The sequence below is a fragment of the Gadus macrocephalus genome, chromosome 10 (assembly GCF_031168955.1).
Source record: "Gadus macrocephalus chromosome 10, ASM3116895v1".
In the NCBI taxonomy this organism is placed as follows: Eukaryota; Metazoa; Chordata; class Actinopteri; order Gadiformes; family Gadidae; genus Gadus; species Gadus macrocephalus.
Genome location: NC_082391.1, coordinates 2,737,682 through 2,763,418, shown reverse-complemented (window position 1 = coordinate 2,763,418; position 25,737 = coordinate 2,737,682). Strand labels below are relative to the sequence as shown.

Sequence of the window (25,737 nt, the reverse complement as noted above, 5' to 3'; positions counted from 1 at the left end):
TTACATTTCACAGAGACCTTGCTAGGCAAGGTTTTTCCTTGCCGGAGTTCATGCCATCAAATGTCCATTCCCCCATGTAACTATAAGGATATTCTTTAAATCCCTTGACATTTCATCGAGACCTCGCTAGGCGTGAATGGGGTTTGAACCCATGATCTTCGGTTTACGAGACCGACGCCTTACCACTTGGCCACCACGCCTCAGATTTTACCCAAACCAATCTTGAAAAAAAGTTTAACTTTTCATTTTCTGGTTTATTGAGGTTCGGTATGTCTTCCATCACAGTATTGTTACTGTAAGAGTATTCCAATGCTTGGACTAAAGAAAACAAACGTCCATCCCACAATATAAAGATTATGACATTCTGTCAATTACATTCCATTTCACAGAGACCTTGCTAGGCAATGTTTTTCCTTGCCGGAGTTCATGCCATCAAATGTCCATTCCCCTATGTAACTATAATGACAATCTGTAAATCCATTGACATTTCATCGAGACCTTGCTAGGCGTGAATGGGGTTTGAACCCATGATTTTCGATTTACGAGACCGACGCCTTACCACTTGGCCACCACGCCTCAGATTTTACCCAAACCAATCTTGAAAAAAAGTTTAACTTTTCATTTTCTGGTTTATTGAGGTTCGGTGTGTCTTCCTTCACAGTATTGTTACTGTAAGAGTATTCCCATGCTTGGACTAAAGAAAACAAACGTCCAACCCACAATGTCAAGATTATGACATTCTGTAAATTAAATTGCATGTCACAGAGACCTTGCTAGGCAAGGTTTTTCCTTGCCGGAGTTCATGCCATCAAATGTCCATTCCCCTATGTAACTATATGGATATTCTATAAATCCCTTGACTTTTCATCGAGACCTTGCTAGGCGTGAATGGGGTTTGAACCCATGATCTTCGGTTTACGAGACCGACGCCTTACCACTTGGCCACCACGCCTCAGATTTTTCCCAAACCAATCTTGAAAAAAAGTTTAACTTTTCATTTTCTGGTTTATTGAGGTTCGGTATGTCTTCATTCACAGTATTGTTACTGTAAGAGTATTCCCATGCTTGGACTAAAGAAAACAAACGTCCATCCCACAATGTAAAGATTATGACATTCTGTAAATTACATTCCATTTCACAGAGACCTTGCTAGGCAAGGTTTTTCCTTGCCGGAGTTCATGCCATAAAATGTCCATTCCCCTATGTAACTATAAGGATATACTGTACATCCCTTGACATTTCATCGAGACCTTGCTAGGCATGGATGGGGTTTGATTCAATGGTCTTCTGTTCACGATACTGACCCCCTTGGCCATCATGCCTCATGAATTTGAATGTGTGCTCTTCACGAAATTATGTTCTTAATTATTGAAGTACTGAGTGTCTTCAATCACAGTATTGCTACTGTCATGGTTTTTCCTTGCCGGAGTTGATGGCATCAAATGTCCATTCCCCTATATGGATATTCTGTATATCCCATAACATTTCATCAAGATCTTGCTAGGCGTGAATGTGGTTTGAACCCATGATGTTCGATTTACGAGACCGACGCCTTACCACTTGGCCACCACGCCTCAGAAATTACCCAAACCAATCTTGAAAAAAAGTTTAACTTTTCATTTTCTGGTTTATTGAGGTTCGGTATGTCTTCCTTCACAGTATTGTTACTGTAAGAGTATTCCCATGCTTGGACTAAAGAAAACAAACGTCCATCCCACAATGTAAAGATAATGACATTCTGTAAATTACATTGCATTTCACTGAGACCTTGCTAGGCAAGGTTATTCCTCGCCGGAGTTCATGCCATCAAATGTCCATTCCCCTATGTAACTATATGGATATTCTGTAAATCCCTTGACATTTCATCGAGACCTTGCTAGGCGTGAATGGGGTTTGAACCCATGATCTTCGGTTTACGAGACCGACGCCTTACCACTTGGCCACCACGCCTCAGATTTTACCCAAACCAATCTTGAAAAAAAGTTTAACTTTTCATTTTCTGGTTTATTGAGGTTCGGTATGTCTTCCTTCACAGTATTGTTAATGTAAGAGTATTCCCATGCTTGGACTAAAGAAAACAAACGTCCATCCCACAATGTAAAGATTATGACATTCTGTAAATTACATTTCACAGAGACCTTGCTAGGCAAGGTTTTTCCTTGCCGGAGTTCATGCCATCAAATGTCCATTCCCCCATGTAACTATAAGGATATTCTTTAAATCCCTTGACATTTCATCGAGACCTCGCTAGGCGTGAATGGGGTTTGAACCCATGATCTTCGGTTTACGAGACCGACGCCTTACCACTTGGCCACCACGCCTCAGATTTTACCCAAACCAATCTTGAAAAAAAGTTTAACTTTTCATTTTCTGGTTTATTGAGGTTCGGTATGTCTTCCATCACAGTATTGTTACTGTAAGAGTATTCCAATGCTTGGACTAAAGAAAACAAACGTCCATCCCACAATATAAAGATTATGACATTCTGTCAATTACATTCCATTTCACAGAGACCTTGCTAGGCAATGTTTTTCCTTGCCGGAGTTCATGCCATCAAATGTCCATTCCCCTATGTAACTATAATGACATTCTGTAAATCCATTGACATTTCATCGAGACCTTGCTAGGCGTGAATGGGGTTTGAACCCATGATTTTCGATTTACGAGACCGACGCCTTACCACTTGGCCACCACGCCTCAGATTTTACCCAAACCAATCTTGAAAAAAAGTTTAACTTTTCATTTTCTGGTTTATTGAGGTTCGGTGTGTCTTCCTTCACAGTATTGTTACTGTAAGAGTATTCCCATGCTTGGACTAAAGAAAACAAACGTCCAACCCACAATGTCAAGATTATGACATTCTGTAAATTAAATTGCATGTCACAGAGACCTTGCTAGGCAAGGTTTTTCCTTGCCGGAGTTCATGCCATCAAATGTCCATTCCCCTATGTAACTATATGGATATTCTGTAAATCCCTTGACTTTTCATCGAGACCTTGCTAGGCGTGAATGGGGTTTGAACCCATGATCTTCGGTTTACAAGACCGACGCCTTACCACTTGGCCACCACGCCTCAGATTTTTCCCAAACCAATCTTGAAAAAAAGTTTAACTTTTCATTTTCTGGTTTATTGAGGTTCGGTATGTCTTCATTCACAGTATTGTTACTGTAAGAGTATTCCCATGCTTGGACTAAAGAAAACAAACGTCCATCCCACAATGTAAAGATTATGACATTCTGTAAATTACATTCCATTTCACAGAGACCTTGCTAGGCAAGGTTTTTCCTTGCCGGAGTTCATGCCATAAAATGTCCATTCCCCTATGTAACTATAAGGATATACTGTACATCCCTTGACATTTCATCGAGACCTTGCTAGGCGTGAATGGGGTTTGAACCCATGATCTTCCGTTTACGAGACCGACGCCTTACCACTTGGCCACCACGCCTCAGATTTTACCCAAACCAATCTTGAAAAAAAGTTTAACTTTTCATTTCCTGGTTTATTGAGGTTCGGTATGTCTTCCTTCACAGTATTGTTACTGTAAGAGTATTCCCATGCTTGGACTAAAGAAAACAAACGTCCATCCCACAATGTAAAGATTATGACATTCTGTAAATTACATTATACAGAGACCTTGCTAGGCAAGGTTTTTCCTTGCCGGAGTTCATGCCATCAAATGTCCATTCCCCTATGTAACTATATGGATATTCTGTAAATCCCTTGACATTTCATCGAGACCTTGCTACGCGTGAATGGGGTTTGAACCTATGATCTTCGGTTTACGAGACCGACGCCTTACCACTTGGCCACCACGCCTCCGATTTCAAAACAAACCAATCTTGAAAAAAAGTTTAACTTTTCATTTTCTGGTTTATTGAGGTTCGGTGTGTCTTCCTTCACAGTATTGTTACTGTAAGAGTATTCCCATGCTTGGACTAAAGAAAACAAACGTCCATCCCACAATGTAAAGATTATGACATTCTGTAAATTACATTCCATTTCACAGAGACCTTGCTAGGCAAGGTTTTTCCTTGCCGGAGTTCATGCCATCAAATGTCCATTCCCCCTATGAAACTATACGGATATTCTGTACATCCCTTGACATTTCATCGAGACCTTGCTAGGCGTGAATGGGGTTTGAACCCATGATCTTCTGTTTACGAGACCGACGCCTTACCACTTGGCCACCACGCCTCAGATTTCACCCATACCAATCTTGAAAAAAAGTTTAACTTTTCATTTTCTGGTTTATTGAGGTTCGGTATGTCTTCCTTCACAGTATTGTTACTGTAAGAGTATTCCCATGCTTGGACTAAAGAAAACAAACGTCCATCCCACAATGTAAAGACATTCTGAAAATTGCATTACATTTCACAGAGACCTTGCTAGGCATGGATGGGGTTTGATTCAATGGTCTTCTGTTCACGATACTGACCCCCTTGGCCATCATGCCTCATGAATTTGAATGTGTGCTCTTCACGAAATTATGTTCTTAATTATTGAAGTTCGGAGTGTCTTCAAACACAGTATTGCTACTGTCATTGTTTTTCCTTGCCGGAGTTGATGGCATCAAATGTCCATTCCCCTATGTAACAATATGGATATTCTGTAAATCCCTTGACATTTCATCGATACCTTGCTAGGCGTGAATGGGGTTTGAACCCATAATCTTCGGTTTACGAGACCGACGCCTTACCACTTGGCCACCACGCCTCAGATTGTCCCCAAACCAATCTTGAAAAAAAGTTTAACTTTTCATTTTCTGGTTTATTGAGGTTCGGTATGTCTTCCTTCACAGTATTGTTACTGTAAGAGTATTCCCATGCTTGGACTAAAGAAAACAAACGTCCATCCCACAATGTAAAGATTATGACATTCTGTAAATTACATTCCATTTCACAGAGACCTTGCTAGGCAAGGTTTTACCTTGCCGGAGTTCATGCCATCAAATGTCCATTCCCCTATGAAACTATAAGGATATTCTGTACATCCCTTGACATTTCATCGGGACCTTGCTAGGCGTGAATGGGGTTTGAACCCATGATCTTCGGTTTACGAGACCGACGCCTTACCACTTCGCCACCACGCCTCAGATTTCACTCATACCAATCTTGAAAAAAAGTTTAACTTTTCATTTTCTGGTTTATTGAGGTTCGGTATGTCTTCCTTCACAGTATTGTTACTGTAAGAGTATTCCCATGCTTGGACTAAAGAAAACAAACGTCCATCCCACAATGTAAAGATCATGACATTCTGTAAATTCCATTTCACAGAGACCTTGCTAGGCAAGATTTTTCCTTGCCGGAGTTCATGCCATCAAATGTCCATTCCCCTATGTAACTATATAGATATTCTGTAAATCCCTTGACATTTCATCTAGACCTTGCTAGGCGTGAATGGGGTTTGATCCCATGATCGTCGGTTTACGAGACCGACGCCTTACCACTTGGCCACCACACCGCAGATTTTACCCAAACCAATCTTGAAAAAAAGTTTAACTTTTCATTTTCTGGTTTATTGAGGTTCGGTATGTCTTCCTTCACAGTATTGTTACTGTAAGAGTATTCCCATGCTTGGACTAAAGAAAGCAAATGTCCATCCCACAATGTAAAGATAATGACATTCTGTAAATTGCATTACATTTCACAGAGACCTTGCAAGGCATGGATGGGGTTTGATTCAATGCTCTTCTGTTCACGATACTGACCCCCTTGGCCATCATGTCTCATGAATTTGAATGTGTGCTCTTCACGAAATTATGTTCTTAATTATTGAAGTACTGATTGTCTTCAATCACAGTATTGCTACTGTCATGGTTTTTCCTTGCCGGAGTTGATGGCATCAAATGTCCATTCCCCTATGTAACTATGTGGATATTCTGTAAATCCCTTGAAATTTCATCGAGACCTTGCTAGGCGTGAATGGGGTTTGAACCCATGATCTTCGGTTTACGAGACCGACGCCTTACCACTTGGCCACCACGCCTCAGATTTTCCCCAAACCAATCTTGAAAAAAAGTTTAACTTGACATTTTCTGGTTTATTGAGGTTCGGTATGTCTTCCCTCACAGTATTGTTACTGTAAGAGTATTCCCATGCTTGGACTAAAGAAAACAAACGTCCATCCCACAATGTAAAGATCATGACATTCTGTAAATTCCATTTCACAGAGATCTTGCTAGGCAAGGTTTTTCCTTGCCAGAGTTCATGCCATAAAATGTCCATTCCCCTATGTAACTATATAGATATTCTGTAAATCCCTTGACATTTCATCGAGACCTTGCTAGGCGTGAATGGGGTTTGATCCCATGATCGACGGTTTACGAGACCGACGCCTTACCACTTGTCCACCACGCCTCAGATTTTACCCAAACCAATCTTGAAAAAAAGTTTAACTTTTCATTTTCTGGTTTATTGAGGTTCGGTATGTCTTCCTTCACAGTATTGTTACTGTAAGAGTATTCCCATGCTTGGACTAAAGAAAACAAATGTCCATCCCACAATGTAAAGATAATGACATTCTGTAAATTACATTACATTTCACAGAGACCTTGCTAGGCATGGATGGGGTTTGATTCAATGGTCTTCTGTTCACGATACTGACCCCCTTGGCCATCATGTCTCATGAATTTGAATGTGTGCTCTTCACGAAATTATGTTCTTAATTATTGAAGTTCGGAGTGTCTTCAAACACAGTATTGCTACTGTCATGGTTTTTCCTTGCCGGAGTTGATGGCATCAAATGTCCATTCCCCCATGTAACAATATGGATATTCTTTAAATCCCTTGACATTTCATCGATACCTAGCTAGGCGTGAATGGGGTTTGAACCCATGATCTTCGGTTTACGAGACCGACGCCTTACCACTTGGCCACCACGCCTCAGATTTCACCCATACCAATCTTGAAAAAAAGTTTAACTTTTCATTTTCTGGTTTATTGAGGTTCGGTATGTCTTCCTTCACAGTATTGTTACTGTAAGAGTATTCCCATGCTTGGACTAAAGAAAACAAACGTCCATCCCACAATGTAAAGATCATGACATTCTGTAAATTCCATTTCACAGAGACCTTGCTAGGCAAGGTTTTTCCTTGCCGGAGTTCAAGCCATCAAATGTCCATTCCCCTATGTAACTATATAGATATTATGTAAATCCCTTGACATTTCATCTAGACCTTGCTAGGCGTGAATGGGGTTTGATCCCATGATCGTCGGTTTACGAGACCGACGCCTTACCACTTGTCCACCACGCCGCAGATTTTACCCAAACCATTCTTGAAAAAAAGTTTAACTTTTCATTTTCTGGTTTATTGAGGTTCGGTATGTCTTCCTTTACAGTATTGTTACTGTAAGAGTATTCCCATGCTTGGACTAAAGAAAGCAAATGTCCATCCCACAATGTAAAGATAATGACATTCTGTAAATTGCATTACATTTCACAGAGACCTTGCAAGGCATGGATGGGGTTTGATTCAATGCTCTTCTGTTCACGATACTGACCCCCTTGGCCATCATGTCTCATGAATTTGAATGTGTGCTCTTCACGAAATTATGTTCTTAATTATTGAAGTACTGATTGTCTTCAATCACAGTATTGCTACTGTCATGGTTTTTCCTTGCCGGAGTTGATGGCATCAAATGTCCATTCCCCTATGTAACTATGTGGATATTCTGTAAATCCCTTGAAATTTCATCGAGACCTTGCTAGGCGTGAATGGGGTTTGAACCCATGATCTTCGGTTTACGAGACCGATGCCTTACCACTTGGCCACCACGCCTCAGATTTTCCCCAAACCAATCTTGAAAAAAAGTTTAACTTGACATTTTCTGGTTTATTGAGGTTCGGTATGTCTTCCCTCACAGTATTGTTACTGTAAGAGTATTCCCATGCTTGGACTAAAGAAAACAAACGTCCATCCCACAATGTAAAGATCATGACATTCTGTAAATTCCATTTCACAGAGATCTTGCTAGGCAAGGTTTTTCCTTGCCAGAGTTCATGCCATAAAATGTCCATTCCCCTATGTAACTATATAGATATTCTGTAAATCCCTTGACATTTCATCGAGACCTTGCTAGGCGTGAATGGGGTTTGATCCCATGATCGACGGTTTACGAGACCGACGCCTTACCACTTGTCCACCACGCCTCAGATTTTACCCAAACCAATCTTGAAAAAAAGTTTAACTTTTCATTTTCTGGTTTATTGAGGTTCGGTATGTCTTCCTTCACAGTATTGTTACTGTAAGAGTATTCCCATGCTTGGACTAAAGAAAACAAATGTCCATCCCACAATGTAAAGATAATGACATTCTGTAAATTACATTACATTTCACAGAGACCTTGCTAGGCATGGATGGGGTTTGATTCAATGGTCTTCTGTTCACGATACTGACCCCCTTGGCCATCATGTCTCATGAATTTGAATGTGTGCTCTTCACGAAATTATGTTCTTAATTATTGAAGTTCGGAGTGTCTTCAAACACAGTATTGCTACTGTCATGGTTTTTCCTTGCCGGAGTTGATGGCATCAAATGTCCATTCCCCCATGTAACAATATGGATATTCTTTAAATCCCTTGACATTTCATCGATACCTTGCTAGGCGTGAATGGGGTTTGAACCCATGATCTTCGGTTTACGAGACCGACGCCTTACCACTTGGCCACCACGCCTCAGATTTCACCCATACCAATCTTGAAAAAAAGTTTAACTTTTCATTTTCTGGTTTATTGAGGTTCGGTATGTCTTCCTTCACAGTATTGTTACTGTAAGAGTATTCCCATGCTTGGACTAAAGAAAACAAACGTCCATCCCACAATGTAAAGATCATGACATTCTGTAAATTCCATTTCACAGAGACCTTGCTAGGCAAGGTTTTTCCTTGCCGGAGTTCATGCCATCAAATGTCCATTCCCCTATGTAACTATATAGATATTATGTAAATCCCTTGACATTTCATCTAGACCTTGCTAGGCGTGAATGGGGTTTGATCCCATGATCGTCGGTTTACGAGACCGACGCCTTACCACTTGTCCACCACGCCGCAGATTTTACCCAAACCATTCTTGAAAAAAAGTTTAACTTTTCATTTTCTGGTTTATTGAGGTTCGGTATGTCTTCCTTTACAGTATTGTTACTGTAAGAGTATTCCCATGCTTGGACTAAAGAAAGCAAATGTCCATCCCACAATGTAAAGATAATGACATTCTGTAAATTGCATTACATTTCACAGAGACCTTGCAAGGCATGGATGGGGTTTGATTCAATGCTCTTCTGTTCACGATACTGACCCCCTTGGCCATCATGTCTCATGAATTTGAATGTGTGCTCTTCACGAAATTATGTTCTTAATTATTGAAGTACTGATTGTCTTCAATCACAGTATTGCTACTGTCATGGTTTTTCCTTGCCGGAGTTGATGGCATCAAATGTCCATTCCCCTATGTAACTATGTGGATATTCTGTAAATCCCTTGAAATTTCATCGAGACCTTGCTAGGCGTGAATGGGGTTTGAACCCATGAACTTCGGTTTACGAGACCGACGCCTTACCACTTGGCCACCACGCCTCAGATTTTCCCCAAACCAATCTTGAAAAAAAGTTTAACTTGACATTTTCTGGTTTATTGAGGTTCGGTATGTCTTCCTTCACAGTATTGTTACTGTAAGAGTATTCCCATGCTTGGACTAAAGAAAACAAACGTCCATCCCACAATGTAAAGATCATGACATTCTGTAAATTCCATTTCACAGAGATCTTGCAAGGCAAGATTTTTCCTTGCCGGAGTTTATGCCATCAAATGTCCATTCCCCTATGTAACTATAAGGAAATTCTGTAAATCCCTTGACATTTCTTCGAGACCTTGCTAGGCGTGAATGGGGTTTGAACCCATGATCTTCGATTTACGAGACCGACGCCATACCACTTGGCCACCACGCCTCAGATTTTACCCAAACCAATCTTGAAAAAAAGTTTAACTTTTCATTTTCTGGTTTATTGAGGTTCGGTATGTCTTCCTTCACAGTATTGTTACTATAAGAGTATTCCCATGCTTGGACTAAAGAAAACAAACGTCCATCCCACAATGTAAAGATTATGACATTCTGTAAATTACATTCCATTTCACAGAGACCTTGCTAGGCAAGGTTTTACCTTGCCGGAGTTCATGCCATCAAATGTCCATTCCCCTATGAAACTATAAGGATATTCTGTACATCCCTTGACATTTCATCGAGACCTTGCTAGGCGTGAATGGGGTTTGAACCCATGAACTTCGGTTTACGAGACCGACGCCTTAACATTTGGCCACCACGCCTCAGATATCACCCATACCAATCTTGAAAAAAAGTTTAACTTTTCACTTTCTGGTTTATTGAGGTTCGGTATGTCTTCCTTCACAGTATTGTTACTGTAAGAGTATTCCCATGCTTGGACTAAAGAAAACAAACGTCCATCCCACAATGTAAAGACATTCTGTAAATTGCATTACATTTCACAGAGACCTTGCTAGGCATGGATGGGGTTTGATTCAATGGTCTTCTGTTCACGATACTGACCCCCTTGGCCATCATGCCTCATGAATTTGAATGTGTGCACTTCACGAAATTATGTTCTTAATTATTGAAGTTCGGAGTGTCTTCAAACACAGTATTGCTACTGTCATGGTTTTTCCTTGCCGGAGTTGATGGCATCAAATGTCCATTCCCCTATGTAACAATATGGATATTCTGTAAATCCCTTGACATTTCATCGACACCTTGCTAGGCGTGAATGGGGTTTGAACCCATGATCTTCGGTTTACGAGACCGACGCCTTACCACTTGGCCACCACGCCTCAGATTTTACCCAAACCAATCTTGAAAAAAAGTTTAACTTTTCATTTTCTGGTTTATTGAGGTTCGGTATGTCTTCCTTCACAGTATTGTTACTGTAAGAGTATTCCCAAGCTTGGACTAAAGAAAACAAACGTCCATCCCACAATGTAAAGATATTGACATTCTGTCAATTGCATTACATTTCACAGAGACCTTGCTAGGCATGGATGGGGTTTGATTCAATGGTCTTCTGTTCACGATACTGACCCCCCTGGCCATCATGCTTCATGAATTTGAATGTGTGCTCTTCACGAAATTATGTTCATAATTATTGAAGTACTGAGTGTCTTCAATCACAGTATTGCTACTGTCATGGTTTTTCCTTGCCGGAGTTGATGGCATCAAATGTCCATTCCCCTATGTAACAATATGAATATTCTGTAAATCCCTTGACATTTCATTGATACCTTGCTTGGCGTGAATGGGGTTTGAACCCATGATCTTCGGTTTACGAGACCGACGCCTTTCCACTTGGCCACCACTCCTCAGATTTTCCCCAAACCAATCTTGAAAAAAAGTTTAACTTTTCATTTTCTGGTTTATTGAGGTTCGGTATGTCTTCCTTCACAGTATTGTTACTGTAAGAGTATTCCCATGCTTGGACTAAAGAAAACAAACGTCCATCCCACAATGTAAAGATTATGACATTCTGTAAATTACATTCCATTTCACAGAGACCTTGCTAGGCAAGGTTTTACCTTGCCGGAGTTCATGCCATCAAATGTCCATTCCCCTATGAAACTATAAGGATATTCTGTACATCCCTTGACATTTCATCGAGACCTTGCTAGGCGTGAATGGGGTTTGAACCCATGATCTTCGGTTTACGAGACCGACGCCTTACCACTTGGCCACCACGCCACAGATTTCACCCATACCAATCTTGAAAAAAAGTTTAACTTTTCATTTTCTGGTTTATAGAGGTTCGGTATGTCTTCCTTCACAGTATTGTTACTGTAAGAGTATTCCCATGCTTGGACTAAAGAAAACAAACGTCCATCCCACAATGTAAAGATTATGACATTCTGTAAATTACATTCCATTTCACAGAGACCTTGCAAGGCAAGATTTTTCCTTGCCGGAGTTCATGCCATCAAATGTCCATTCCCCTATGTAACTATAAGGAAATTCTGTAAATCCCTTGACATTTCTTCGAGACCTTGCTAGGCGTGAATGGGGTTTGAACCCATGATCTTCGATTTACGAGACCGACGCCTTACCACTTGGCCACCACGCCTCAGATTTTACCCAAACCAATCTTGAAAAAAAGTTTAACTTTTCATTTTCTGGTTTATTGAGGTTCGGTATGTCTTCCTTCACAGTATTGTTACTGTAAGAGTATTCCCATGCTTGGACTAAAGAAAACAAACGTCCATCCCACAATGTAAAGACATTCTGTAAATTGCATTACATTTCACAGAGACCTTGCTAGGCATGGATGGGGTTTGATTCAATGGTCTTCTGTTCACGATACTGACCCCCTTGGCCATCATGCCTCATGAATTTGAATGTGTGCTCTTCACGAAATTATGTTCTTAATTATTGAAGTTCGGAGTGTCTTCAAACACAGTATTGCTACTGTCATGGTTTTTCCTTGCCGGAGTTGATGGCATCAAATGTCCATTCCCCTATGTAACAATATGAATATTCTGTAAATCCCTTGACATTTCATCGATACCTTGCTAGGCGTGAATGGGGTTTGAACCCATGATCTTCGGTTTACGAGACCGACGCCTTACCACTTGGCCACCACGCCTCAGATTTTCCCCAAACCAATCTTGAAAAAAAGTTTAACTTTTAATTTTCTGGTTTATTGAGGTTCGGTATGTCTTCCTTCACAGTATTGTTACTGTAAGAGTATTCCCATGCTTGGACTAAAGAAAACAAACGTCCATCCCACAATGTAAAGATTATGACATTCTGTATATTACATTCCATTTCACAGAGACCTTGCTAGGCAAGGTTTTACCTTGCCGGAGTTCATGCCATCAAATGTCCATTCCCCTATGAAACTATAAGGATATTCTGTACATCCCTTGACAATTCATCGAGACCTTGCTAGGCGTGAATGGGGTTTGAACCCATGATCTTCGGTTTACGAGACCGACGCCTTACCACTTGGCCACCACGCCTCAGATTTCACCCATACCAATCTTGAAAAAAAGTTTAACTTTTCATTTTCTGGTTTATTGAGGTTCGGTATGTCTTCCTTCACAGTATTGTTACTGTAAGAGTATTCCCATGCTTGGACTAAAGAAAACAAACGTCCATCCCACAATGTAAAGATTATGACATTCTGTAAATTACATTTCACAGAGACCTTGCTAGGCAAGGTTTTTCCTTGCCGGAGTTCATGCCATCAAATGTCCATTCCCCTATGAAACTATATGGATATTGTGTAAATCCCTTGACATTACAACGAGACCTAGGCGTGAATGGGGTTTGAACCCATGATCTTCTGTTTACGAGACCGACGCCTTACCACTTGGCCACCACGCCTCAGTTTATACCCAAACCAATCTTGAAAAAAAGTTTAACTTTTCATTTTCTGTTTTTTTGAGGTTCGGTATGTCTTCCTTCACAGTATTGTTACTGTAAGAGTATTCCCATGCTTGGACTAAAGAAAACAAACGTCCATCCCACAATGTAAAGATTATGACATTCTGTAAATTACATTCCATTTCACAGAGACCATGCAAGGCAAGATTTTTCCTTGCCGGAGTTCATGCCATCAAATGTCCATTCCCCTATGTAACTATAAGGAAATTCTGTAAATCCCTTGACATTTCTTCGAGACCTTGCTAGGCGTGAATGGGGTTTTGAACCCATGATCTTCGATTTACGAGACCGACGCCTTACCACTTGGCCACCACGCCTCAGATTTTACCCAAACCAATCTTGAAAAAAAGTTTTACTTTTCAATTTCTGGTTCATTGAGGTTCGGTGTGTCTTCCTTCACAGTATTGTTACTGTAAGAGTATTCCCATGCTTGGACTAAAGAAAACAAACGTCCATCCCACAATGTAAAGACATTCTGTAAATTGCATTACATTTCACAGAGACCTTGCTAGGCATGGATGGGGTTTGATTCAATGGTCTTCTGTTCACGATACTGACCCCCTTGGCCATCATGCCTCATGAATTTGAATGTGTGCTCTTCACGAAATTATGTTCTTAATTATTGAAGTTCGGAGTGTCTTCAAACACAGTATTGCTACTGTCATGGTTTTTCCTTGCCGGAGTTGATGGCATCAAATGTCCATTCCCCTATGTAACAATATGAATATTCTGTAAATCCCTTGACATTTCATCGATACCTTGCTAGGCGTGAATGGGGTTTGAACCCATGATCTTCGGTTTACGAGACCGACGCCTTACCACTTGGCCACCACGCCTCAGATTTTCCCCAAACCAATCTTGAAAAAAAGTTTAACTTTTAATTTTCTGGTTTATTGAGGTTCGGTATGTCTTCCTTCACAGTATTGTTACTGTAAGAGTATTCCCATGCTTGGACTAAAGAAAACAAACGTCCATCCCACAATGTAAAGATTATGACATTCTGTATATTACATTCCATTTCACAGAGACCTTGCTAGGCAAGGTTTTACCTTGCCGGAGTTCATGCCATCAAATGTCCATTCCCCTATGAAACTATAAGGATATTCTGTACATCCCTTGACAATTCATCGAGACCTTGCTTGGCGTGAATGGGGTTTGAACCCATGATCTTCGGTTTACGAGACCGACGCCTTACCACTTGGCCACCACGCCTCAGATTTCACCCATACCAATCTTGAAAAAAAGTTTAACTTTTCATTTTCTGGTTTATTGAGGTTCGGTATGTCTTCCTTCACAGTATTGTTACTGTAAGAGTATTCCCATGCTTGGACTAAAGAAAACAAACGTCCATCCCACAATGTAAAGATTATGACATTTTTTAAATTACATTTCACAGAGACCTTGCTAGGCAAGGTTTTTCCTTGCCGGAGTTCATGCCATCAAATGTCCATTCCCCTTTGAAACTATATGGATATTGTGTAAATCCCTTGACATTACAACGAGACCTAGGCGTGAATGGGGTTTGAACCCATGATCTTCTGTTTACGAGACCGACGCCTTACCACTTGGCCACCACGCCTCAGTTTATACCCAAACCAATCTTGAAAAAAAGTTTAACTTTTCATTTTCTGTTTTTTTGAGGTTCGGTATGTCTTCCTTCACAGTATTGTTACTGTAAGAGTATTCCCATGCTTGGACTAAAGAAAACAAACGTCCATCCCACAATGTAAAGATTATGACATTCTGTAAATTACATTCCATTTCACAGAGACCATGCAAGGCAAGATTTTTCCTTGCCGGAGTTCATGCCATCAAATGTCCATTCCCCTATGTAACTATAAGGAAATTCTGTAAATCCCTTGACATTTCTTCGAGACCTTGCTAGGCGTGAATGGGGTTTTGAACCCATGATCTTCGATTTACGAGACCGACGCCTTACCACTTGGCCACCACGCCTCAGATTTTACCCAAACCAATCTTGAAAAAAAGTTTTACTTTTCAATTTCTGGTTCATTGAGGTTCGGTGTGTCTTCCTTCACAGTATTGTTACTGTAAGAGTATTCCCATGCTTGGACTAAAGAAAACAAACGTCCATCGCACAATGTAAAGATTATGACATTCTGTAAATTACATTCCACAGAGACCTTGCTAGGCAAGGTTTTTCCTGGCCGGAGTTCATGCCATCAAATGTCCATTCCCCTATGAAACTATATGGATATTCTGTAAATCCCTTGACATTACATCGAGACCTAGGCGTGAATGGGGTTTGAACCCATGATCTTCGATTTACGAGACCGACGCCTTACCACTTGGCCACCATGCCTCAGATTTCACCCATACCAATCTTGAAAAAAAGTTTAACTTTTCATTTTCTGGTTTATTGAGGTTCGGTATGTCTTCCTTCACAGTATTGTTACTGTAAGAGTATTCCCATGCTTGGACTAAAGAAAACAAACGTCCATCCCACAATGTAAAGATTATGACATTCTGTAAATTACATTCCATTTCACAGAGACCTTGCTAGGCAAGGTTTTACCTTGCCGGAGTTCATGCCATCAAATGTCCATTCCCCTATGAAACTATAAGGATATTCTGTACATCCCTTGACATTTCATCGAGACCTTGCTAGGCGTGAATGGGGTTTGAACCCATGATCTTCGGTTTACGAGACCGACGCCTTACCACTTGGCCACCACGCCACAGATTTCACCCATACCAATCTTGAAAAAAAGTTTAACTTTTCATTTTCTGGTTTATAGAGGTTCGGTATGTCTTCCTTCACAGTATTGTTACTGTAAGAGTATTCCCATGCTTGGACTAAAGAAAACAAACGTCCATCCCACAATGTAAAGATTATGACATTCTGTAAATTACATTCCATTTCACAGAGACCTTGCAAGGCAAGATTTTTCCTTGCCGGAGTTCATGCCATCAAATGTCCATTCCCCTATGTAACTATAAGGAAATTCTGTAAATCCCTTGACATTTCTTCGAGACCTTGCTAGGCGTGAATGGGGTTTGAACCCATGATCTTCGATTTACGAGACCGACGCCTTACCACTTGGCCACCACGCCTCAGATTTTACCCAAACCAATCTTGAAAAAAAGTTTAACTTTTCATTTTCTGGTTTATTGAGGTTCGGTATGTCTTCCTTCACAGTATTGTTACTGTAAGAGTATTCCCATGCTTGGACTAAAGAAAACAAACGTCCATCCCACAATGTAAAGACATTCTGTAAATTGCATTACATTTCACAGAGACCTTGCTAGGCATGGATGGGGTTTGATTCAATGGTCTTCTGTTCACGATACTGACCCCCTTGGCCATCATGCCTCATGAATTTGAATGTGTGCTCTTCACGAAATTATGTTCTTAATTATTGAAGTTCGGAGTGTCTTCAAACACAGTATTGCTACTGTCATGGTTTTTCCTTGCCGGAGTTGATGGCATCAAATGTCCATTCCCCTATGTAACAATATGAATATTCTGTAAATCCCTTGACATTTCATCGATACCTTGCTAGGCGTGAATGGGGTTTGAACCCATGATCTTCGGTTTACGAGACCGACGCCTTACCACTTGGCCACCACGCCTCAGATTTTCCCCAAACCAATCTTGAAAAAAAGTTTAACTTTTAATTTTCTGGTTTATTGAGGTTCGGTATGTCTTCCTTCACAGTATTGTTACTGTAAGAGTATTCCCATGCTTGGACTAAAGAAAACAAACGTCCATCCCACAATGTAAAGATTATGACATTCTGTATATTACATTCCATTTCACAGAGACCTTGCTAGGCAAGGTTTTACCTTGCCGGAGTTCATGCCATCAAATGTCCATTCCCCTATGAAACTATAAGGATATTCTGTACATCCCTTGACAATTCATCGAGACCTTGCTAGGCGTGAATGGGGTTTGAACCCATGATCTTCGGTTTACGAGACCGACGCCTTACCACTTGGCCACCACGCCTCAGATTTCACCCATACCAATCTTGAAAAAAAGTTTAACTTTTCATTTTCTGGTTTATTGAGGTTCGGTATGTCTTCCTTCACAGTATTGTTACTGTAAGAGTATTCCCATGCTTGGACTAAAGAAAACAAACGTCCATCCCACAATGTAAAGATTATGACATTCTGTAAATTACATTTCACAGAGACCTTGCTAGGCAAGGTTTTTCCTTGCCGGAGTTCATGCCATCAAATGTCCATTCCCCTATGAAACTATATGGATATTGTGTAAATCCCTTGACATTACAACGAGACCTAGGCGTGAATGGGGTTTGAACCCATGATCTTCTGTTTACGAGACCGACGCCTTACCACTTGGCCACCACGCCTCAGTTTATACCCAAACCAATCTTGAAAAAAAGTTTAACTTTTCATTTTCTGTTTTTTTGAGGTTCGGTATGTCTTCCTTCACAGTATTGTTACTGTAAGAGTATTCCCATGCTTGGACTAAAGAAAACAAACGTCCATCCCACAATGTAAAGATTATGACATTCTGTAAATTACATTCCATTTCACAGAGACCATGCAAGGCAAGATTTTTCCTTGCCGGAGTTCATGCCATCAAATGTCCATTCCCCTATGTAACTATAAGGAAATTCTGTAAATCCCTTGACATTTCTTCGAGACCTTGCTAGGCGTGAATGGGGTTTTGAACCCATGATCTTCGATTTACGAGACCGACGCCTTACCACTTGGCCACCACGCCTCAGATTTTACCCAAACCAATCTTGAAAAAAAGTTTTACTTTTCAATTTCTGGTTCATTGAGGTTCGGTGTGTCTTCCTTCACAGTATTGTTACTGTAAGAGTATTCCCATGCTTGGACTAAAGAAAACAAACGTCCATCCCACAATGTAAAGACATTCTGTAAATTGCATTACATTTCACAGAGACCTTGCTAGGCATGGATGGGGTTTGATTCAATGGTCTTCTGTTCACGATACTGACCCCCTTGGCCATCATGCCTCATGAATTTGAATGTGTGCTCTTCACGAAATTATGTTCTTAATTATTGAAGTTCGGAGTGTCTTCAAACACAGTATTGCTACTGTCATGGTTTTTCCTTGCCGGAGTTGATGGCATCAAATGTCCATTCCCCTATGTAACAATATGAATATTCTGTAAATCCCTTGACATTTCATCGATACCTTGCTAGGCGTGAATGGGGTTTGAACCCATGATCTTCGGTTTACGAGACCGACGCCTTACCACTTGGCCACCACGCCTCAGATTTTCCCCAAACCAATCTTGAAAAAAAGTTTAACTTTTAATTTTCTGGTTTATTGAGGTTCGGTATGTCTTCCTTCACAGTATTGTTACTGTAAGAGTATTCCCATGCTTGGACTAAAGAAAACAAACGTCCATCCCACAATGTAAAGATTATGACATTCTGTATATTACATTCCATTTCACAGAGACCTTGCTAGGCAAGGTTTTACCTTGCCGGAGTTCATGCCATCAAATGTCCATTCCCCTATGAAACTATAAGGATATTCTGTACATCCCTTGACAATTCATCGAGACCTTGCTTGGCGTGAATGGGGTTTGAACCCATGATCTTCGGTTTACGAGACCGACGCCTTACCACTTGGCCACCACGCCTCAGATTTCACCCATACCAATCTTGAAAAAAAGTTTAACTTTTCATTTTCTGGTTTATTGAGGTTCGGTATGTCTTCCTTCACAGTATTGTTACTGTAAGAGTATTCCCATGCTTGGACTAAAGAAAACAAACGTCCATCCCACAATGTAAAGATTATGACATTTTTTAAATTACATTTCACAGAGACCTTGCTAGGCAAGGTTTTTCCTTGCCGGAGTTCATGCCATCAAATGTCCATTCCCCTTTGAAACTATATGGATATTGTGTAAATCCCTTGACATTACAACGAGACCTAGGCGTGAATGGGGTTTGAACCCATGATCTTCTGTTTACGAGACCGACGCCTTACCACTTGGCCACCACGCCTCAGTTTATACCCAAACCAATCTTGAAAAAAAGTTTAACTTTTCATTTTCTGTTTTTTTGAGGTTCGGTATGTCTTCCTTCACAGTATTGTTACTGTAAGAGTATTCCCATGCTTGGACTAAAGAAAACAAACGTCCATCCCACAATGTAAAGATTATGACATTCTGTAAATTACATTCCATTTCACAGAGACCATGCAAGGCAAGATTTTTCCTTGCCGGAGTTCATGCCATCAAATGTCCATTCCCCTATGTAACTATAAGGAAATTCTGTAAATCCCTTGACATTTCTTCGAGACCTTGCTAGGCGTGAATGGGGTTTTGAACCCATGATCTTCGATTTACGAGACCGACGCCTTACCACTTGGCCACCACGCCTCAGATTTTACCCAAACCAATCTTGAAAAAAAGTTTTACTTTTCAATTTCTGGTTCATTGAGGTTCGGTGTGTCTTCCTTCACAGTATTGTTACTGTAAGAGTATTCCCATGCTTGGACTAAAGAAAACAAACGTCCATCGCACAATGTAAAGATTATGACATTCTGTAAATTACATTCCACAGAGACCTTGCTAGGCAAGGTTTTTCCTGGCCGGAGTTCATGCCATCAAATGTCCATTCCCCTATGAAACTATATGGATATTCTGTAAATCCCTTGACATTACATCGAGACCTAGGCGTGAATGGGGTTTGAACCCATGATCTTCGATTTACGAGACCGACGCCTTACCACTTGGCCACCATGCCTCAGATTTCACCCATACCAATCTTAAAAAAAAGTTTAACTTTTCATTTTCTGGTTTATTGAGGTTCGGTGTGTCTTCCTTCACAGTATTGTTACTGTAAGAGTATTCCCATGCTTGGACTAAAGAAAATAAACGTCCATCCCACAATGTAAAGACATTCTGTAAATTGCATTACATTTTACAGAGACCTTGCTAGGGGTGGGGTTTGATTCAATGGTCTTCTGTTCACGATACTGACCCCCTTGGCCATCATGCCTCATGAATATGAATGTGTGCTCTTCACGAAATTATGTTCTTAATTATTGAAGTTCTGAGTGTCTTCAATCACAGTATTGCTACTGTCATTGTTTTTCCTTGCCGGAGTTGATGGCATCAAATGTCCATTCCCCTATGTAACTATATGGATATTCTTTTAATCGCTTGACATTTCATCGAGACCTTGCTAGGCGTGAATGGGGTTTGAACCCATGAACTTCGGTTTACGAGACCGACGCCTTACCACTTGGCCACCACGCCTCAGATTAAACACAAACCAATCTTGAAAAAAAGTTTAACTTTAAATGTTCTGGTTTATTGAGGTTCGGTATGTCTTCCTTCACAGTATTGTTACTGTAAGAGTATTCCCATGCTTGGACTAAAGAAAACAAACGTCCATCCCACAATGTAAAGATTATGACATTCTGTAAATTACATTCCATTTCACAGAGACCTTGCTAGGCAAGGTTTTTCCTTGCCGGAGTTCATGCCATCAAATGTCCATTCCCCTATGTAACTATAAGGATATTCTGTAAATCCCTTGACTTTTCATTCGATACCATGCTAGGCGTGAATGGGGTTTGAACCCATGATCTTCGGTTTACGAGACCGACGCCTTACCACTTGGCCACCACGCCTCTTGATTTAGAATATGTGTTCTTTAAATAATGTTTAACTTTTCTTATTCCATGAGTTTCTAGGTGACTTCATTCACAGTATTGCTACTGTAAAGGTTTTCGCTTGCTGACAGTGATGACATCAAATGTCCATTCCCCAATGTAACTATATGGATATTCTGTAAAACCCATGACATTTCATCGAGACCTTGCTAGGCGTGAATGGGGTTTGAACCCATGATCATCGGTTTACGAGACCGACACCTTACCACTTGGCCACCACACCTCAGAATTTACTAAAACCAATCTTGAAAAAAAGTTTAACTTTTCAATTTCTTGTTTATAGAGGTTCGGTATGTCTTCCTTCACAGTATTGTTACTGTAAGAGTATTCCCATGCTTGGTCTAAAGAAAACACACGTCCATCCCACAATGTAATGACATTCTGTAAATTACATTCCATTTCACAGACACCTTGCTAGGCATGGATGGGGCTTAATTCAATGGGCTTCTGTTCACGATACTGACCCCCTTGGCCATCATGCCTCATGAATTTGAATGTGTGCTCTTTAAATTATCTTTAACTTTTCTTATTCCATGAGGTTCTTGGTGTCTTCATTCACAGTATTGCTACTGTAAAGGTTTACCCTTGCTGACATCAAATGTCCAGTCCCCAATGTAACTATATGGATAATCTGTAAATCCCATGATCTTCTGTTTACGTGACTGACACTTTACCACTTGACCACCACGCCTCAGTATTGCAATAACCGCTTTTTAAAAGCTTTTAACTGTTCAATGTTCTTCTTCATTGATGTTTTGTGTGTCGTTAATTGCAGTATTAACTGTGTAGCAATGTTGTGTTGCAAAATTTTATTGTATTGTGTTGTATTGTACTACATTACTTAACTGTGTAGCAACTGCAGTAGCTGCTATCATTGATGTAACATGGGGAATTGGTTAGCCTAGCGATTGTTGTACTTGCACTTGGTTCTATGAACATCCTTACTGTACCGACAGCGATATATTGTTGCACTTCTTATGACAAATGTACTTATTGTAAGTCGCTTTGGATAAAAGTGTCTGCTAAATGCCCAAATGTAAATGTATTGTACATTTTTGAGTATACCCTTTCTGAATTTTGAGCAGAAATTGTCCATCCCACTATGTATTGATAATGACATTCCGTAGTTGACATGGAATTCAATAATCGTTTAACCATTCAAGATTCATCTTTATTGAGGTTTTGTCACGTGGTCTTTATTCTTTCTTTATTCTTTGTTCCAAAGATAGTCCCTTGGTCCTTAATGTGGGGTTAGGTTTAGGGTTAGCGATTAAAGACTTACACGTTGTTTGTCTTTGTTCGCAGTATTTTCACTTGTATACTAAAACACTAAAATGGAAAGGCTCATAAACGAGGTTGAGGTAAACCAAATGTTACGTTTTAGCTAACTTAGTGCAGGAGGCATTACAAATCTTCCAATAACCAAAGATAATCCATTGCACTACATTTAAAACATTTCTCACAGCTGTCTTTATAGGGTTGACACCAATCTGTCAGTTTAAAATTAGACCAAGGAGTGATTGAAAGATTTCTAATTAAAGGAAACATGTGGATGTTGATTAATGCATATGTTTACAATCTTAAATGCCGTGCTTTTGCTTGTAATATCGCTATGCCACCACTAGATTCTGTTCGTACGGATGGTCAGAAATATGCTCATATGAGTATATTTTGATCAATTCCATATTATATGGAATTGATCAAAGTATGGAGCAAATTATGTTTACGTCTGTATGTGAAATAGAGCACTGGGGTTTGAACCCGTATTCTTCGATTTACGAGAACAATGCCCTACCACGTTGCCACCACGTCATCAAACTAACAAATATTATTGTTCAGTTAAAGAATCTCCTCACTGAACATCAACTAGATGTTTGTCCATATAAAAACATTAAAAGGAAGCACACATTGTCGTCCACTTTGCATTTCTTTGACATGTAGGTCGGATTAACTTAATTCTACTTGATTAAGTAGAGTTGCATTTTATGGTGAATGATAATGACATTAGTTTCATCATTTACGTTGTGATCCACATTATTTTATCTGTGATTTAGTTTTCCCTGTGAACATTTGGTCAAGACAGAGAAGGACTGTTGTCTCAGGATGGGGCTCCTGAGGTGTTGATTTGTTCTTCTTTCTCCTCTTCCTGCAGCATCCCTCTTCCTGCCCCTGCATTCATCTGTCCACCTATCTTAATGCTTTACATTCTCTCTTCCACTGCTCCTCTCCCAACAAAAATGTTGTTCATTATCCCACCATGGATCACTCGTAAGTAAGCTATTCTAGAGAGAAGGTAATACACCAACACAACGTGTGTGTGTGTGTGTGTGTGTGTGTGTGTGTGTGTGTGTGTGTGTGTGTGTGTGTGTGTGTGTGTGTGTGTGTGTGTGTGTGTGTGTGTGTGTGTGTGTGTGTGTGTGTGTGTATGGAGAGACATTGCTAACAAATAAACTTCTGTTCTAGAGATCGCCTTCATTTTTACTTGAAGGGATGCGATCTGAACTGAAAATTCACCATTTCATTCACACAAGCAGTTCTCTTCTGGGAAGATGTGGCAGCACAAAGCATGTTCCCTTCTAAAGTTCCTTGTTTTGAATGACTTTGCACAGAAAGGGGATACAAAAGGGCTTTGAACTAATTATGTGTATATGTCTATCACACACACACACACACACACACACACACACACACACACACACACATACACACAGACACACACACAATTCTAGTCTTACTCTTCTAACTTTGAGATTCTTTTTGCCCCATAATCTTTGCAGACTGTGACCATTAGCATTTCTTATTGATGTATAATGGATGATCGAGGTTCATTGCAGTTCACTCAGATCTTCCAAAAAGCCTGAAGAGGGGGATACATTCTGAACTCCAATCAATGGAAGCAGCAACACAAATTACAGCCACTGCAAAAGCAGTGGTTAAAAAAAACTTTAAATCATCAGTCACCCGTCATTAGCAAGCTTCGATTCATGTTTTTGGAATATTCTGAAGGGCAAATGGGGATTTTGAGTGGTTTTCATATGATGTGGGGTGCCTCACATTTGTAGGATTACAGAACAAGTTTCAATCCATGCTCTATAGATTTGACATTTGTCAGAATATGGATTAATTACAAACATGACCAGATTCTTTGACCCCTAGACCTGGGACAAACTCATTTAGAGACAAATTAATGTTTTGTAAAAGAAAAATCAAAAATTAAACAATCCATTCAGACAATTCCTCCTCAACTTCTTGTCCTAAAGTTTTTAGATTTCATTGTTGTTTTCATGACACATCCAATCAAAATGGGATGTGTCATGTTAATTGCTAGGACCTAACAAAAATAAGTCTGCCAAATTCAAACCAGCGAGCTCAATTGGACTAACAGGTTAAATTTGGAGATTGCACATATGCGCCGCTACCAACCACTAGATACAAAACGATACAAAGACTGATATATATATATAAAATAGATTACAATTTATGCTTTGCAGTCACATTACTATCATGGCTATCTGGAGGGCAACAGACGCCGACAAAATAGCGACCAACAGCGGCCAGCCGGAGGAATTTCAGCCTTGCAGATTTCCAATACTACAATCAATCAACTATTTACACCATGAATGTTCAAATTAGATATGAAGAAAAGATAAACATACTCGAAACTTGTGATCCACACAAAGCACCCGCTGATGTGTTCATTGCGTTGGTGGTGCCTCGTGGCGGTGGTGCCTCGTGGCGGTGGTGCCTCGCGGCGGTGGTGCCTCGCGGCGGTGGTGCCTCGGAACCAAGCAGCGGGCTGCAGTTTAGTTGTCCCTGAAGAACTTGCGTGTCTAACATAAGTACCAGTTTTATTCAATGCTATACCGTGTATTCTCTTGTTTATTGAGGGGGGAGCAGCTCACTGCTTGAGCTGCTCCCCCCGCGACCCGACCCCGGATAAGCGGTCGAAAATGAGATGAGACGTGTATTCTCTGTGTAAATTCATGCACCGAACCGTGACGTCCGTACCGATTCGGTTGAATACATGTATCATTACATCCCCAGTTGAATGCAGATGAGAAATCGAAGAATATAATTTTGATGTGTGTTTTCGACACTTCCAGGTGTGTGTGAACAAATTAGAGACAAATTGCAGAGGGTCTAGTAGATGATTCAACCCGGTATCACGCGATTGCGTGCTCCTGCGCACAAACGTTAATCTATTGAAGGGTGTTCCAGAGCACGACAGTCCGACTTTTTGCGTGTTACACAGAACGAAATGTAAACCAATGCATTCTGAATGGGAGTGTTCTAAGACAATTAACTAAACGGTACGAGAGAGAGAGAAAGAGAGAGAGGGAGGGACAGAGAGAGAGAGAGAGAGAGGCTTCAGAAAGGGTGTGCGCAGATAGTACAGTGCACCCTAGTTATGTTTATGCCAAAACCACAAATGCTATATGTATATAATAATAATAATAATAAATGTTATTTATACTGCACTTTATATTCAAGAATCTCAAAGTGCTTCAGAGAAAAAAATACCAAAAAACTATTAAAAAAGGGGGAACCTCAAAGAAAGTTTAGCTGAATGCTCTTTTAAAGAGATGGGTTTTGAGGTTCCGTTTAAAAAGAGCTGTAGTCTGTGGAGCCCTCAGGTGGTCAGGGA

General features: G+C 40.3%; 45 non-coding genes across 45 annotated transcripts; all 45 read right to left on the bottom strand.

Annotated features, from left to right (window-relative positions):
• Nucleotides 1-128: 128 nt before the first annotated feature.
• On the bottom strand, nt 129-200 carry trnat-cgu (transfer RNA threonine (anticodon CGU)). The gene has a single exon. It is a non-coding gene; the product is annotated as a tRNA-Thr (tRNA).
• Nucleotides 201-504: 304 nt separating this feature from the next.
• Nucleotides 505-576, bottom strand: trnat-cgu (transfer RNA threonine (anticodon CGU)). The gene has a single exon. It is a non-coding gene; the product is annotated as a tRNA-Thr (tRNA).
• Nucleotides 577-880: 304 nt separating this feature from the next.
• Nucleotides 881-952, bottom strand: trnat-cgu (transfer RNA threonine (anticodon CGU)). Its single transcript has one exon. It is a non-coding gene; the product is annotated as a tRNA-Thr (tRNA).
• Nucleotides 953-1,878: 926 nt separating this feature from the next.
• Nucleotides 1,879-1,950, bottom strand: trnat-cgu (transfer RNA threonine (anticodon CGU)). Its single transcript has one exon. It is a non-coding gene; the product is annotated as a tRNA-Thr (tRNA).
• Nucleotides 1,951-2,249: 299 nt separating this feature from the next.
• trnat-cgu (transfer RNA threonine (anticodon CGU)) lies at nt 2,250-2,321 on the bottom strand. The gene has a single exon. It is a non-coding gene; the product is annotated as a tRNA-Thr (tRNA).
• A 304-nt stretch (nt 2,322-2,625) lies between these two features.
• trnat-cgu (transfer RNA threonine (anticodon CGU)) lies at nt 2,626-2,697 on the bottom strand. Its single transcript has one exon. It is a non-coding gene; the product is annotated as a tRNA-Thr (tRNA).
• Nucleotides 2,698-3,001: 304 nt separating this feature from the next.
• On the bottom strand, nt 3,002-3,073 carry trnat-ugu (transfer RNA threonine (anticodon UGU)). Its single transcript has one exon. It is a non-coding gene; the product is annotated as a tRNA-Thr (tRNA).
• Nucleotides 3,074-3,377: 304 nt separating this feature from the next.
• On the bottom strand, nt 3,378-3,449 carry trnat-cgu (transfer RNA threonine (anticodon CGU)). Its single transcript has one exon. It is a non-coding gene; the product is annotated as a tRNA-Thr (tRNA).
• A 677-nt stretch (nt 3,450-4,126) lies between these two features.
• On the bottom strand, nt 4,127-4,198 carry trnat-cgu (transfer RNA threonine (anticodon CGU)). The gene has a single exon. It is a non-coding gene; the product is annotated as a tRNA-Thr (tRNA).
• A 447-nt stretch (nt 4,199-4,645) lies between these two features.
• On the bottom strand, nt 4,646-4,717 carry trnat-cgu (transfer RNA threonine (anticodon CGU)). Its single transcript has one exon. It is a non-coding gene; the product is annotated as a tRNA-Thr (tRNA).
• Nucleotides 4,718-5,021: 304 nt separating this feature from the next.
• Nucleotides 5,022-5,093, bottom strand: trnat-cgu (transfer RNA threonine (anticodon CGU)). Its single transcript has one exon. It is a non-coding gene; the product is annotated as a tRNA-Thr (tRNA).
• A 299-nt stretch (nt 5,094-5,392) lies between these two features.
• On the bottom strand, nt 5,393-5,464 carry trnat-cgu (transfer RNA threonine (anticodon CGU)). Its single transcript has one exon. It is a non-coding gene; the product is annotated as a tRNA-Thr (tRNA).
• Nucleotides 5,465-5,917: 453 nt separating this feature from the next.
• On the bottom strand, nt 5,918-5,989 carry trnat-cgu (transfer RNA threonine (anticodon CGU)). Its single transcript has one exon. It is a non-coding gene; the product is annotated as a tRNA-Thr (tRNA).
• Nucleotides 5,990-6,813: 824 nt separating this feature from the next.
• On the bottom strand, nt 6,814-6,885 carry trnat-cgu (transfer RNA threonine (anticodon CGU)). Its single transcript has one exon. It is a non-coding gene; the product is annotated as a tRNA-Thr (tRNA).
• Nucleotides 6,886-7,709: 824 nt separating this feature from the next.
• On the bottom strand, nt 7,710-7,781 carry trnat-cgu (transfer RNA threonine (anticodon CGU)). The gene has a single exon. It is a non-coding gene; the product is annotated as a tRNA-Thr (tRNA).
• Nucleotides 7,782-8,605: 824 nt separating this feature from the next.
• On the bottom strand, nt 8,606-8,677 carry trnat-cgu (transfer RNA threonine (anticodon CGU)). Its single transcript has one exon. It is a non-coding gene; the product is annotated as a tRNA-Thr (tRNA).
• Nucleotides 8,678-9,501: 824 nt separating this feature from the next.
• Nucleotides 9,502-9,573, bottom strand: trnat-cgu (transfer RNA threonine (anticodon CGU)). The gene has a single exon. It is a non-coding gene; the product is annotated as a tRNA-Thr (tRNA).
• Nucleotides 9,574-9,872: 299 nt separating this feature from the next.
• Nucleotides 9,873-9,944, bottom strand: trnat-cgu (transfer RNA threonine (anticodon CGU)). The gene has a single exon. It is a non-coding gene; the product is annotated as a tRNA-Thr (tRNA).
• Nucleotides 9,945-10,767: 823 nt separating this feature from the next.
• Nucleotides 10,768-10,839, bottom strand: trnat-cgu (transfer RNA threonine (anticodon CGU)). Its single transcript has one exon. It is a non-coding gene; the product is annotated as a tRNA-Thr (tRNA).
• A 453-nt stretch (nt 10,840-11,292) lies between these two features.
• trnat-cgu (transfer RNA threonine (anticodon CGU)) lies at nt 11,293-11,364 on the bottom strand. Its single transcript has one exon. It is a non-coding gene; the product is annotated as a tRNA-Thr (tRNA).
• Nucleotides 11,365-11,668: 304 nt separating this feature from the next.
• trnat-cgu (transfer RNA threonine (anticodon CGU)) lies at nt 11,669-11,740 on the bottom strand. The gene has a single exon. It is a non-coding gene; the product is annotated as a tRNA-Thr (tRNA).
• Nucleotides 11,741-12,044: 304 nt separating this feature from the next.
• Nucleotides 12,045-12,116, bottom strand: trnat-cgu (transfer RNA threonine (anticodon CGU)). The gene has a single exon. It is a non-coding gene; the product is annotated as a tRNA-Thr (tRNA).
• A 447-nt stretch (nt 12,117-12,563) lies between these two features.
• trnat-cgu (transfer RNA threonine (anticodon CGU)) lies at nt 12,564-12,635 on the bottom strand. The gene has a single exon. It is a non-coding gene; the product is annotated as a tRNA-Thr (tRNA).
• Nucleotides 12,636-12,939: 304 nt separating this feature from the next.
• trnat-cgu (transfer RNA threonine (anticodon CGU)) lies at nt 12,940-13,011 on the bottom strand. Its single transcript has one exon. It is a non-coding gene; the product is annotated as a tRNA-Thr (tRNA).
• A 295-nt stretch (nt 13,012-13,306) lies between these two features.
• Nucleotides 13,307-13,378, bottom strand: trnat-cgu (transfer RNA threonine (anticodon CGU)). Its single transcript has one exon. It is a non-coding gene; the product is annotated as a tRNA-Thr (tRNA).
• Nucleotides 13,379-13,682: 304 nt separating this feature from the next.
• trnat-cgu (transfer RNA threonine (anticodon CGU)) lies at nt 13,683-13,755 on the bottom strand. The gene has a single exon. It is a non-coding gene; the product is annotated as a tRNA-Thr (tRNA).
• Nucleotides 13,756-14,202: 447 nt separating this feature from the next.
• On the bottom strand, nt 14,203-14,274 carry trnat-cgu (transfer RNA threonine (anticodon CGU)). The gene has a single exon. It is a non-coding gene; the product is annotated as a tRNA-Thr (tRNA).
• A 304-nt stretch (nt 14,275-14,578) lies between these two features.
• Nucleotides 14,579-14,650, bottom strand: trnat-cgu (transfer RNA threonine (anticodon CGU)). Its single transcript has one exon. It is a non-coding gene; the product is annotated as a tRNA-Thr (tRNA).
• Nucleotides 14,651-14,945: 295 nt separating this feature from the next.
• On the bottom strand, nt 14,946-15,017 carry trnat-cgu (transfer RNA threonine (anticodon CGU)). The gene has a single exon. It is a non-coding gene; the product is annotated as a tRNA-Thr (tRNA).
• Nucleotides 15,018-15,321: 304 nt separating this feature from the next.
• On the bottom strand, nt 15,322-15,394 carry trnat-cgu (transfer RNA threonine (anticodon CGU)). Its single transcript has one exon. It is a non-coding gene; the product is annotated as a tRNA-Thr (tRNA).
• Nucleotides 15,395-15,689: 295 nt separating this feature from the next.
• On the bottom strand, nt 15,690-15,761 carry trnat-cgu (transfer RNA threonine (anticodon CGU)). Its single transcript has one exon. It is a non-coding gene; the product is annotated as a tRNA-Thr (tRNA).
• Nucleotides 15,762-16,065: 304 nt separating this feature from the next.
• trnat-cgu (transfer RNA threonine (anticodon CGU)) lies at nt 16,066-16,137 on the bottom strand. Its single transcript has one exon. It is a non-coding gene; the product is annotated as a tRNA-Thr (tRNA).
• A 304-nt stretch (nt 16,138-16,441) lies between these two features.
• trnat-cgu (transfer RNA threonine (anticodon CGU)) lies at nt 16,442-16,513 on the bottom strand. Its single transcript has one exon. It is a non-coding gene; the product is annotated as a tRNA-Thr (tRNA).
• A 447-nt stretch (nt 16,514-16,960) lies between these two features.
• trnat-cgu (transfer RNA threonine (anticodon CGU)) lies at nt 16,961-17,032 on the bottom strand. The gene has a single exon. It is a non-coding gene; the product is annotated as a tRNA-Thr (tRNA).
• A 304-nt stretch (nt 17,033-17,336) lies between these two features.
• On the bottom strand, nt 17,337-17,408 carry trnat-cgu (transfer RNA threonine (anticodon CGU)). Its single transcript has one exon. It is a non-coding gene; the product is annotated as a tRNA-Thr (tRNA).
• A 295-nt stretch (nt 17,409-17,703) lies between these two features.
• trnat-cgu (transfer RNA threonine (anticodon CGU)) lies at nt 17,704-17,775 on the bottom strand. Its single transcript has one exon. It is a non-coding gene; the product is annotated as a tRNA-Thr (tRNA).
• A 304-nt stretch (nt 17,776-18,079) lies between these two features.
• Nucleotides 18,080-18,152, bottom strand: trnat-cgu (transfer RNA threonine (anticodon CGU)). Its single transcript has one exon. It is a non-coding gene; the product is annotated as a tRNA-Thr (tRNA).
• Nucleotides 18,153-18,599: 447 nt separating this feature from the next.
• On the bottom strand, nt 18,600-18,671 carry trnat-cgu (transfer RNA threonine (anticodon CGU)). Its single transcript has one exon. It is a non-coding gene; the product is annotated as a tRNA-Thr (tRNA).
• A 304-nt stretch (nt 18,672-18,975) lies between these two features.
• On the bottom strand, nt 18,976-19,047 carry trnat-cgu (transfer RNA threonine (anticodon CGU)). Its single transcript has one exon. It is a non-coding gene; the product is annotated as a tRNA-Thr (tRNA).
• A 295-nt stretch (nt 19,048-19,342) lies between these two features.
• On the bottom strand, nt 19,343-19,414 carry trnat-cgu (transfer RNA threonine (anticodon CGU)). The gene has a single exon. It is a non-coding gene; the product is annotated as a tRNA-Thr (tRNA).
• Nucleotides 19,415-19,718: 304 nt separating this feature from the next.
• trnat-cgu (transfer RNA threonine (anticodon CGU)) lies at nt 19,719-19,791 on the bottom strand. Its single transcript has one exon. It is a non-coding gene; the product is annotated as a tRNA-Thr (tRNA).
• Nucleotides 19,792-20,086: 295 nt separating this feature from the next.
• trnat-cgu (transfer RNA threonine (anticodon CGU)) lies at nt 20,087-20,158 on the bottom strand. The gene has a single exon. It is a non-coding gene; the product is annotated as a tRNA-Thr (tRNA).
• A 443-nt stretch (nt 20,159-20,601) lies between these two features.
• Nucleotides 20,602-20,673, bottom strand: trnat-cgu (transfer RNA threonine (anticodon CGU)). Its single transcript has one exon. It is a non-coding gene; the product is annotated as a tRNA-Thr (tRNA).
• A 305-nt stretch (nt 20,674-20,978) lies between these two features.
• On the bottom strand, nt 20,979-21,050 carry trnat-cgu (transfer RNA threonine (anticodon CGU)). The gene has a single exon. It is a non-coding gene; the product is annotated as a tRNA-Thr (tRNA).
• Nucleotides 21,051-21,243: 193 nt separating this feature from the next.
• trnat-cgu (transfer RNA threonine (anticodon CGU)) lies at nt 21,244-21,315 on the bottom strand. The gene has a single exon. It is a non-coding gene; the product is annotated as a tRNA-Thr (tRNA).
• Between the last annotated feature and the right edge of the window lie 4,422 nt (nt 21,316-25,737).